Source organism: Crocodylus porosus, unplaced genomic scaffold, assembly GCF_001723895.1.
Source record: "Crocodylus porosus isolate Cpor-Errol unplaced genomic scaffold, CroPor_comp1, whole genome shotgun sequence".
Lineage (NCBI taxonomy): Eukaryota > Metazoa > Chordata > Crocodylia > Crocodylidae > Crocodylus > Crocodylus porosus.
In genome coordinates this window covers 15604194-15615271 of record NW_017728948.1, presented here as the reverse complement: position 1 = coordinate 15615271, position 11078 = coordinate 15604194, and the positions used below count along the sequence as shown (strand labels likewise).

The 11078-nt window shown below is 46.5% G+C and overlaps 1 protein-coding gene across 2 annotated transcripts in view; it reads right to left on the bottom strand.

The window, feature by feature from the left end:
• The window catches only part of RNF4 (ring finger protein 4), a 39190-nt gene that overhangs the window by 27575 nt on the left and 537 nt on the right, over positions 1-11078 (bottom strand). The gene's annotated exons all lie outside the window — the stretch shown is intronic.

Sequence of the window (11078 nt, the reverse complement as noted above, 5' to 3'; positions counted from 1 at the left end):
ATATAGGCACTTGAGCCCTGTGACTGGTGCTTTTGCTACCCCAGTGCTGCATAGAGGGGGAGGATCACCTCCTTGGACCTGCTCGAGATGCATCTGTGGATGCATGACAAGGTGCAGTTGGCCTTCCTTACTGCCTGAGGAAGGAAGTGTCATAAGTCTGAGGACTGCCTGCATTCCAATATGAACAGTCCAGATTCTACTGTGTCTTTTGGGATTTCAGACAGAACTTGAAAGAAGCAGAGCTGAGTAGGTGACAATGGAGGTGATTCTTTTTTGTACAACTGCTTGAAAATCACCAAGCAGTTGAGTTTGCAAGGAAAACCAAACTTCTAAAACGCTCTTTTCTAGATCTTGTACTTTAAGGACTAAGAACATGATCCTCAGACTTATTCAGGCACCTTAATTCCACTGAAGACCTGGGCCTAGTCCTAACAAGCACCAGCTTTCAGTCTGACATGGAGAAGATTTGCCCACCCAACCTGAGAGAACTGTAGGAATATTAACAAAAAACAACAACAAGAATAATAATTAGTGAAAAATGGAACTCTGAACTGAATGTATTTTCTTCCATTGCAATTATACTTCCAAGGTTCCGATTACAATCTAGTTGCTTACATTCTTTTGAAACATATTCCACAGTTACTGGAACTTAAGTGCCTTTAAATTTAGGAGTAGTAACTTAGGGACAACCAACTACAAACAGTTTCACTGACAGTGACAAAGACTTAACTAGGCATTCAACAGCTATACCAACCCAACTAATTTTGAGAAATACACTTCAGTGAAAGACAAAAAAAAGTTTACATAGTTGTTCATATACCACCACGGTAATACAAAATATTTCACTCCCCAACTTTATCATCAGCCACAAGCTATATAAACCTTCAATCTTAAAAAGCTTACAGGTTCCTGTTGTTATTTAATGGTACCTTCTTCCTATTGGGTAGGTCTTTTGTTTTAATTGTATGTAACCTTGACTCATAAAAGTAGCAGAGCTTTACAAACTAAGGAAAAAATGCAGCATAATGATAAATTATCTTTCACAGACAAGTGCTACACAAGGGTTCATAACAATAAACTAGAGAAGCAGTAGCAGCTGAGAGTTTGTTGTTGTTGAGTGTGTTTTATCTGATCAAATTCTCTGAACAGAAACTGAAAGTACACACATTATAGCTTCTGGAGTAGCAACCCCTATTGCAAAGGTTAAATAGGGAATCTCATAAAAAAACCTCATTTTCTTTTCCTCAAAATCTTGTTATAAATTGTTTTTCTTGGGGACTACAACAACCCTCGCCTGTTTGCAGACCAGAGGTCGCTCACCCTGGGAAGCCTGAAGCAATTCTCCTTAACTATCTGAGCTCCAGAACAGAGTAGGAGAAAGACAGCAAAACATATTTTCTTGGACATGTTATGGATTCTTTTTGCCTACCAGTAATCTAAGAGTAGGCAAACAATGCCAAACTTCACGTATTTGGAGTTAAACTCACCCTTTCCACCATTCCTAAAGTTGACACTCTCTAAAAGATCAGGGCCACCTCACTCAGTAAATAAAAAATAATGTGATTGTTTTATAAAATAATGAATGGTCCAAAGGTTAGCATGGTGTTCAACACATAGCTAAACCTGAATTGTAAAGTCTAATTTTAGGCACCTATTTTTAAAAGATTTGATCTGAGGAAAACTAACAGATGCAAGTGGATTTTTTTTTAAAGGAAGAGCATGCATATATAATTCAAAGAACTAGTCATATAAGATGTTGCAGCAAAAAATTTAGAATACAAAGAGGAATTACTATTCATTCAAATATCCATAGCAACAGTAGGACAGACAAAAACTCATAATATGTGCTAGAGCTTACAGTTTACTGCAGACTAACAGCCTTCTGATAAAACTTAGTGGTTAGGGAATAACAAGCATATCTTTTAAAAATTAAAAAGATTTGCTGCTGAGGCAACCTATATTTTAACCAAGAAAAAGATTGTCCATTGGCCAATGGACAGCTAAGGTCTCTATTTAATTGTCTCAGTGAGCACCTTCATTAACAACTTTACGCTCCTTTTCTTTTTGTGGAAGCATGGTTAGAATTTTGTTGCAGCCAGTAGGGTTCAAGAAACATAAGCAGCAAGGACTTTTTTTTGAGATCTTTTTTGTTGGACCAAGTCTATAGTTGGGAAAGAAGTTAAATAAGCTTTCAGGCACAAAGTTTCAGGCCCTTCCTCAGATCTAGCAAAGAAACAGACTGGTGTTTGTGCCCAAAAGCTTGTCTAACTTCTCTCCCAACTATACAGTTGGCTCAATAAAAAAAAGAAAAATATCACCAAAGTAAAACAAACAAACAACCAAAAACACCCCCCTGCCATCAACCCTCCCCCCCCCCCCAAAAAACAACATTGCTTATTTTTGTGAAAGGAAGAAAAAAATGGAAAACTTTGGCTCCAATCCCGCAAAAGCGCATGTTTAACTGGAACTACTAAATGTGCAAAGTCATGCGCATGTCCAAATCTGCAAAACTAGGGTCTTGGTCAATTACTCTGACAAGATCATCCCTTGCTGTAGCATTTTACTACTGTTCTCTAAACACTTTGTTTTCTACACAGTGGGGACCCACTAGTACAGGGGTCAGCAACCCCTGGCACATGTGCTGAGCATGGCACGCGAGGCCATTTTCCTCAGAATGTGTTGGGGTCAGGGAGGCAGCAGCTGTTTGCAGCCTCTTGGCTGCAGCCAGACCCAGCTCTGGGTAGCTGCTGCCAGCCAGGAGCCTGGGCTGCTTCCAGCAGGCAGCTGGGACGCTGTAAGCCCTGCTGGGAGCAGCCCAGGCTCCATGGTTATCAGCACCTACCCAGAGCTGGGGCTGGCTGCAGCTGGGAGGCTACAGAACAGCTGCTGCCTCCCCGCCCCCAACCCCAACAGGCGCAGTGCCGGCACCTGCTGCCTTCCCAGAGCCTGGGGCCAGGAGACAGCTGGGGCCTGCCCCAGCTCTGGGTAGCTGCTGATAGCCACAGAACCCAGGCTGCTTGCAGCAGGGCTTCCGTGGGAGCAGCCTGGGCTCGTGGCTATCAGCAGCTACCCAGAACCTGGGTCAGCTGCAAACATCTGCTGCCTCTCTGCCCTGGCCCCAGGTAGGCAGCACACGCCAGCAATGCTCCCCACTGTGCTGCCCTCACTACTTCTGCAAAGCAGTGTTGTAACCTGGCATGGCAGGGCAAAGCTGGGGGGGCAGGGCAGAAAGCTGCCTGTTCCCAGCTCCCCGCTGCCCTGCCACACTTCCCCTGTGCGCACGGGAGCAGTGTGGGCAGCAGCACAGGGTTATGGCCCCTTGTTGCTGCCCCCGCCTGCAGGGGAAGTCTGGCAGGGCAATGGGGAGCTGGGAGCAGGCAGCTTTCTGCGGGGCACCAGGGCTGGGGGGGTAGGGGCACAAGCAAGCCAAAAAATATTGCCTACCCCTGCACTAGTATCATTATTGTATTGCCTCTTCCGGTTTTACCCAAGAAAGTATAATACAGGTATGGAAGTAGGTTAAAGGCAGTAGATAAAAACAGACTTCTTCTAAGCCAGGGGTGGGCAAAATATGGCCCATTCTATCTGGCCCGCGGGGCCCCTAATAAATTTAGAAAAATTAATATTTATCTTTCCTTGGTTCCTGTCAAAGATGACAGGAACCAGGGGCAGAAGGGCCAGGAGAAGCCCTGGTGGGCTCCTGCAACAGCAGGGCCTGTCCAACCCTGCCCCCCCAGGGACCATGCGTCTCCTCCCACGCAGGAATCTCAAGTAAGAAGGGCTGGGGGAGGGGGCTGCTTCCCACACTGAGCAGCCCAGAGGCGGTGGTGGCAGCCGCACTGCAGCCTACTGCAGTGAGAGCTCCGGGCAGGCAGCAGCAGCAAACACTGCCCAGCACAGCAAGGGGGGGGGGGGGGCCCACAGCTGTTTCTGCTGTGGCGCAGCCCCAACAGGTGAGCCGAGAGCTGGCGCAGGGCTCAGGCTGGCAACGCGGGCAGCTTACAAGCTTGGTGCTGAGCATGGGAAAAAGCGGACCCCTCCCCCACCCCACGGCCAGTGCCCTGCGCTGCAGATGCTTGCAGCCCCCATGGGGCTGCCTGTGCCTGCTCAGGACAGCTCTGCATGGGCTGCAAGTAGCTGCAGCAGGGAGAATGGGCCTCGGGGTAGGGCCGCTTTTCCCCCTGTGCTCAGCACCAGCTCATTTCCTCCTGGTGAGCACAGGGTTGGCTGCCCCACACCTGTACCGTGGGGCTGGGGGCGCATTGGGAGTGTGTGGGCACAGGAGCCAGCAGGAGTGGGGCCCACACCAGTGTACTGGGGCCAGTGCTGGCAGGGCCCAGAGCAGGACAGCAGGAATATGGGGTCCCAGCTGGCAGGGGCTCTATGGAGCTGGGCCAGCTCCCACCTCCCTGCTGGTGCAGTCCAGCCTAGCTCCACAGACCCCTGCCAGCCTACATCCCACTGGCACTGGGACATTGATCCCAAGATGGTGACCATAGGGCGGGTCACCTGTCAAGGGGCGGGGCTACCCATGCAGTCCTCGACAGCTTGCCAAAACTGGATAAGCAGCCCTTGTGCCCGAAAAAATTGCCCACCCCTGTTCTAAGCACATTAGTCTGTAGTTGAAGATGATGCTGTTAATACAAGTGAGACATCGGTTTTAGGTTGAAATGGCTTATACTTAGAGACCTACCCATTTCACAGAGGCTTCCTCCAGATTTTGTAATCCCAGCATGGTGTTGGGTGCCATTTTTGTGGCAGGGCACGATGCCTTTGGCCATGAAGCTCCAGAGGTCCCACTCATCCCCAGAGATTAACAGCCGGTCCCCTGCCAGTCTCTGGGGAGCGGTGGGAATTCCAGGACCCCTTGGTCACTCCCCCTGCCCCCCAGGTGCTCCAGGATGCCAGCGCTTCCCACCGTTTTGTTTGCAGAAACCAAGAGAATCCAAGAGAAGTGGTGCTGGCTTCTACCCTGGGGGTGTTTAAGAGGAGGCTAGATGAACACCTTGCTGGGGTCGTTTGACCCCAGTACTCTTTCATGCTATGGCAGGAGGTCGGACTCGATGATCTGCTCAGGTCCCTTCCAACCCTACCAACTATGAAACTATGAGAAGCTGCCTCCCACCCCCCCACAACCCCCACTGGTTCGCTGCCGTTTTCTTGCTTTTTCATGGGGGACCTACCAAATTTGCAGTTTCTGCATAAACTGTGAAATCATGAATTTGGCAGATCCCTACTTACACTGAAATGTAGCTGAAGTGCATTTAAAAGGCCACTTCTGGCTGCACTGAATATTGCATGTTATATTCTGGGTTTGAAACTACATATATTTGAAAGACTAAATACATTTTTCTTCTTTCAAAGCATTTGGGAAGCAGCACACACTGGCTCCTTTAGTCCCACAAGAAGCAGGGACCACACTGCTCTCTCAAACGATAACGTTGGGAAGGCAAAATGTCCATGGAAATCCATCAAGATCCCAATGCCTATAATAAAGGGAAATACTTTGAGGCAGCGCATATATAGCAGGCTCAGGAAAAAGAAAAGATTGCAGGCCTTCCAGCGTCCAGCAATACATCGGGCAAATAAAATGGGGACTAGGACACTAGCCTTTTTTACTAAGATGCAACACTAGAAATAAAAGTGGAGGCCTTGAAAGAAGACTGAATGTTAGCTATGTCCCAGCTCAATAAGTTAAAGAAGTTGATGGGTGCAGAAAACCCACAAGGCTAATCTATCTTCATCCTCTCCTCCCCAATAAGACTTAAAAAAATGCCTGGGAGATTTGTACATAGCCATTCCCTCCATCACACAATACAGTACTAGCACCACAGCATATGGGCACAACAGAAACAGTCAAGCAGACTACAAATAAGATTGAATTATCTAGTTCACTTTCCAAAATGAATAAGGGAAGTAGCATAAATTCTACATTAAATTGAATTTAAAATATAAAAGATAAGCATGAGAAAAGTGTTTCTAAACAGGGTTTAAAATCTGAGAATACCCTTTACAACATAGGGATCTCTCTACAGATTTTGTTGTACTAACCAAACCTACATCCCCAGGCCTACAGAATTCAGAGGTAACAACTTACGGTTTTTAGTTCTTTTTGATCTATACAAGCCTGAAAAGGATTTTTAATTTACGTTTTTTTAAGGACTCAGTACTTTGCAAGGATCTAGAGTGAAATAGGTTCATTTACTGTGTTATTATTCATAGTGTTAAAAAAATTAAGGAGCATGAATTTAAACTACCAGATGAGACTTGAAGGAAAAAAAGGGTTTTTTGGGGGAAAAAAGATTCAAGCACTGTCCTCCATGTTGCATTCAATTAAGGGATAAAAGAAAGACCATATTCCTAATAACTAGTCTGTAAGGAACTGGTGAAGTAAAACTTGATATCTGAAGGAAGCTTGTGTATCTTTTTTTTGTTGTTAAAAATGCAACTAACTTAAGATGACAAAAAAAGATGCACTGTAAAATTTGTCTGTAGCCCAAAATTAAAGGATAAGTTCTTTCAAATTAGACCTGGTACACCAAAGAAACATCCAGTTAATGAAAAATACATTGGTGTTTTTGGTAGAACTACCAATGTAATTTAGGGAAGTTAATCTGTGGTGTGAGTGGTGTTATTTGTGTTCATTTGAGAGAACTGTCCATTTGGATTTGAAAGAAGGAGGATAAGTCCACAGTGGTCCTGTCAGACCAACCTGGTGGCCCTCTATGATCAGATCACCAAATCATTAGATGCAGGGGTAGCAGTGGATGTAGTCTTCCTGGACTTTTGGAAGGCCTTCGACACTGTCTCCCACCCTGTTCTCATTAAGGAACTGGGGGACTGTGGTGTCGACACCCACAGAGTCAATTGGGTCACCAACTGGCTAGAGGGCCGCACCCAGAGGGTGGTGGATGGGTCATTCTCGACCTGCAGGGATGTGGGCAGTGGGGTTCCGTAGGGCTTGGTCCTCAGGCCCGCACTGTTCAACATCTTCATCAGCAACTTGGACAAGGGGGTAAAAAGCACCCTGTTCAAATTTGCTGATGACACTAAGCTGTGGGGGGATGCAGGCATGCTAGAAGGGAGCAATAGGTTACAATCGGACCTAGACAGGTTTCAAGGGTGGGCAGATGAAAATAGGATGGGATTCAACACTGACAAGTACAAAGTGATGCACCTCAGGAGGAACAACCAGCACCATACCTACAGGCTGGCGAACTCCCTTCTTGTCAGTACAGAGGCGGAAAAGGATCTTGGAGTCATCACTGACGCCAAGATGAACGTAGGTCAGCAGTGTGGGGATGCAGTCAAGAAGGCCAACCACACCTTGTCATGCATCCACAGATGCATCTTGAGCAGGTCCAAGGAGGTGATCCTCCCCCTCTACGCAGCACTGGTCAGGCCACAGCTGGAGTACTGTGTCCAGTTCTGGGCACCGCACTTCAAGAGGGATGTGGACAACATGGAGAGGGTCCAGAGGAGGCCGCTCGCATGATCAGGGGGCAGCAGGGCAGGCCCTACGAGGAGAGGCTACGGGACCTGAACCTGTTCAGCCTCCACAAGAGAAGTCTGAGAGGGGAATCTAGTGGCCTGTTACAAACTAGCCAGGGTGGATCAGCAAGCACTGGGGAAGTCCCTGTTCCCCCAAGCACTGCCAGGAGTGATCAGGAATAACGGTCACAAGCTGGCAGAGGGTAGGTTTAGGCTAGATATCAGGAGGTGCTACTTCAGGGCCAGGGCAGCTAGGATCTGGAACCAACTCCCAAGAGAAGTGGTGCTGGCTCCTACCCTGGGGGTCTTTAAGCGGAGGTTAGATGAACTCCTTGCTGGGGTCGTTTGACCCCAGTACTCTTTCCTGCCATGGCAGGGGGTCGGACTAGATGATCTGCTCAGGTCCCTTCCGACCCTAGAAACTATGAAACTATGACATGATCACAGATCCTAGTTTTCTCTGTAAAAAAACAAAACAAAACAAAACAAAAAAACTTCTGTTATTAGAGCCCCAAAATTCTGTTTTCTGCAGTAAAACAAATTACCACTAGATAGATGCATATGTTGATAGATATCAGTTGAACACAATGTTTTATTGATATATTTAGTTTTAAAGCAAATTTGGAAGCCTACCAGCACCTCAATCATTATAATAAAATAAATTCTAAATAGTGATATATTTTGGCATTTGATTTTGTTTTGGTTTTCTTTTTAAATCACAGAAAAATCGGAGCTCCCCCATTGCCTTTGCTCACCCAAGTCTTGTGTAACCCTAATTAAATCTGTATAGAAATTCCTCCCATTAGCCATACCTGTTCAGCTCCACTCCATCAGCAATATCAATACTGGAAAGCATATGGAAAGAGGTCCCTGGCATCTTCAGCATCATATCATTTACAAGATCTGCCTAGTAAACATCAAGGCTTCCTTGCATGACCAGCCTAAGAAGCATAGCCATGTCTGAAACTACTGAAATCAAGGGACGACTCTGGCTAGAACACTTAGCGTGCACAGTCTTTGCTAAGGCAGCTCACAGAAATGACATGCCCAAGGACACTGGTCTGGGGAATATGACAATTCAGTGCCTCAGCCCTGCAGATAGTGTTTCTACTTTCATTCTTTAAAGATATCACGATATTCTCACCATCTCCCCTCCTATCACAGATATTTCCTGAAAGATATGGTTCTAGAGCTACAGCTCCAAGCAGAAGACTTGTGTGCTTGTACGAAAGGTTATACGGGTGTAGGTTCCAGTTGTGTTGATCTAAGGTCATAGACAGACAGTTCTTTGGGCAAATCTGATACCTTTTATTAGGTCCAGAACACACCAAATGGATCCAGACCATGCCATAACAAAAAGTGCAAAACCTGCCAACACATCTCCACCACCTCCACAATTACTACATCCCACTACAGAGCCATCAGCATTCCTGCATCTTATAGCTGCACCTACAAAAATGTAATACATCTCATCCATTACACCAAATTCCCTGATGGAAAATATGTAGGAGAGACCAAACAATAACTGCACACCAGAAATTTATCAGACACGAATACCCAATTACCTGTGGGGGCACACTTCTCACAAGAAAACCACTCTCTCTTCAATCTCAGTTCTAACCCCCAGAGGGAATTTACAAAACACTTCTTAGAGATAAACCTATGAACTTCACTTCATCAACCTCCTGCCTACAAAAAAAATCACGGACTAAATGTAGACATTGGATTTATGATGCATTATAACCTGCCTGCCATTCGACTCCCCAGGTACTGCTCCACTATGCAACTGCTACCTTCATCCCCCTTTGCTTCCTCCCACCCAGCCTCTCTCTCATCCACTGACTCAATTCACATCTTCACTGATTGCCTGTCTTGCATGCAGACCAGCCTAGCCTCTGGCTTCTTTACTATTCATTCAAGAGAAGCACACACCAACTGCAGAGGCTTCCTCAGCCTGACCAAAGGTTTTTCAACCTGAAAGATTGCTAAAAAAAATGTTTTTCTAATTATTTACCTTGGTCTAATAAAAGATATCAGATTCACCCAAAGAAACTTGTCTGCCCATGTACCAAAGGTTAGCATTTGCCATTCCTTACCCTATGGCCCTGTGCTTCCATTTCCTTCCAAAGCACAGTATGTTTCACCTCTCCAGATCTGGCATGCTACCACCATCTTCCCAAGCGCTTCTTTTGGATGAACAACACCACATTAAGAATGAGGAGGGACAGGAAGAAGCACTACTACGCTTTGTCTAACCTAGGACTACAACCCGTCCTGAAATACCATGGGGATAAGTACTCTAAACAGACGGCAGCGAAACATCAGTCAGGTGACAACCTGGAACAGGCTGTAACTACAGACTGACATATCAAAGAGAAGTCAAGCTGGAATGGACCTCCAGAGCTCATCTAGTCCACCGCCCTTGAGGACCTGCAGGTAAGATCCTATGAAGACAGACTGAGGGACCTGAATCTCTTCAGCCTCCACAAGAGAAAGTTGAGAGGTGATCTTGTAGCTGTCTACAAACTCATTGGGGGGGCGGGGAACTAGCAGGGAATAGAGGATACTCTGTTTACCAGGATACCCCTCAGGGTTACTAGAAACAACAGCCATAAAGTGAAAGAGAGCAGATTTAGATAGGATATCAGGAAGAAATTCTTTACAGTGAGGGGCCAAAACATGGAATGGGCTTCCAAGGAAGGTGGTGCTTTCCCCTACCTTGGAGGTGTTCAAAAGGAGATTACCTGGCTGGGGTTACTTGACCCCAGCACTCCTTCCTGCCCAAAGCAGGGGGTCAGACTCGATCTGATAGGTCCCTTCCAATGCTAGAAATCTATGAAATAATCTAAACTCGTCACAAGACAACTGCAAACCGAGACACAGCAAGAGCCACTGTCCTGCTTCTACCAAAAGTTAAGAGGAGGTTCTTTGGGTAAATCTGACATCTTTTATTAAACCACCTCAAATAGTTGGAAAAATTCTTCTTTGCAAGCTTTTGGGTATAAACACTCTCTGTCAGGCTGAGGAAGCACCTGCAGTCGGTCTGTGTTCTTCCTGGATGGAGCAAATGGTAAAGAAGCCAGAGGCCACTGTGCAGCAAGAAAGGCAGTCGGTAACCTTGTAAACTGAGGCATCAATCGGTGAGACAAGGGGGCGGGGAATGAATGTAGCAGATAAGTAGTGGAGCAGTATGAGTCCGATGTCAGGCAGGTTATAACATATCATAAATCCAATGTCTATATTTAATCCATGATTTCTTGTATCCAGGAAGCTGATGAAGTGAAGTTCATTGATACCTGCCAAAAGCTTGCCAAACAGATTTCTCCAACTCTTTGGAGATGGGTAAATCTGGTATCCTTCATTAGGCCAAAGACCTTCGCCTGCCCGTGTCTGAAGCGCGATGCAGCTACAACCAGCACCCCCACAGAAAGCGAGTACATGCTGAGGAGAGCCCCCAGCACCCCCAGCAAAGCGACCCCCAGGCCAGAGCACGCTGAGCACAGGGGGAAACCCCTCCCTGGCCCCATCTCACAGCAGCCTTCAGTGGGAGCCCGGCGTGCTCCCAGGGGGCAGCTGCAGGGGGAGGG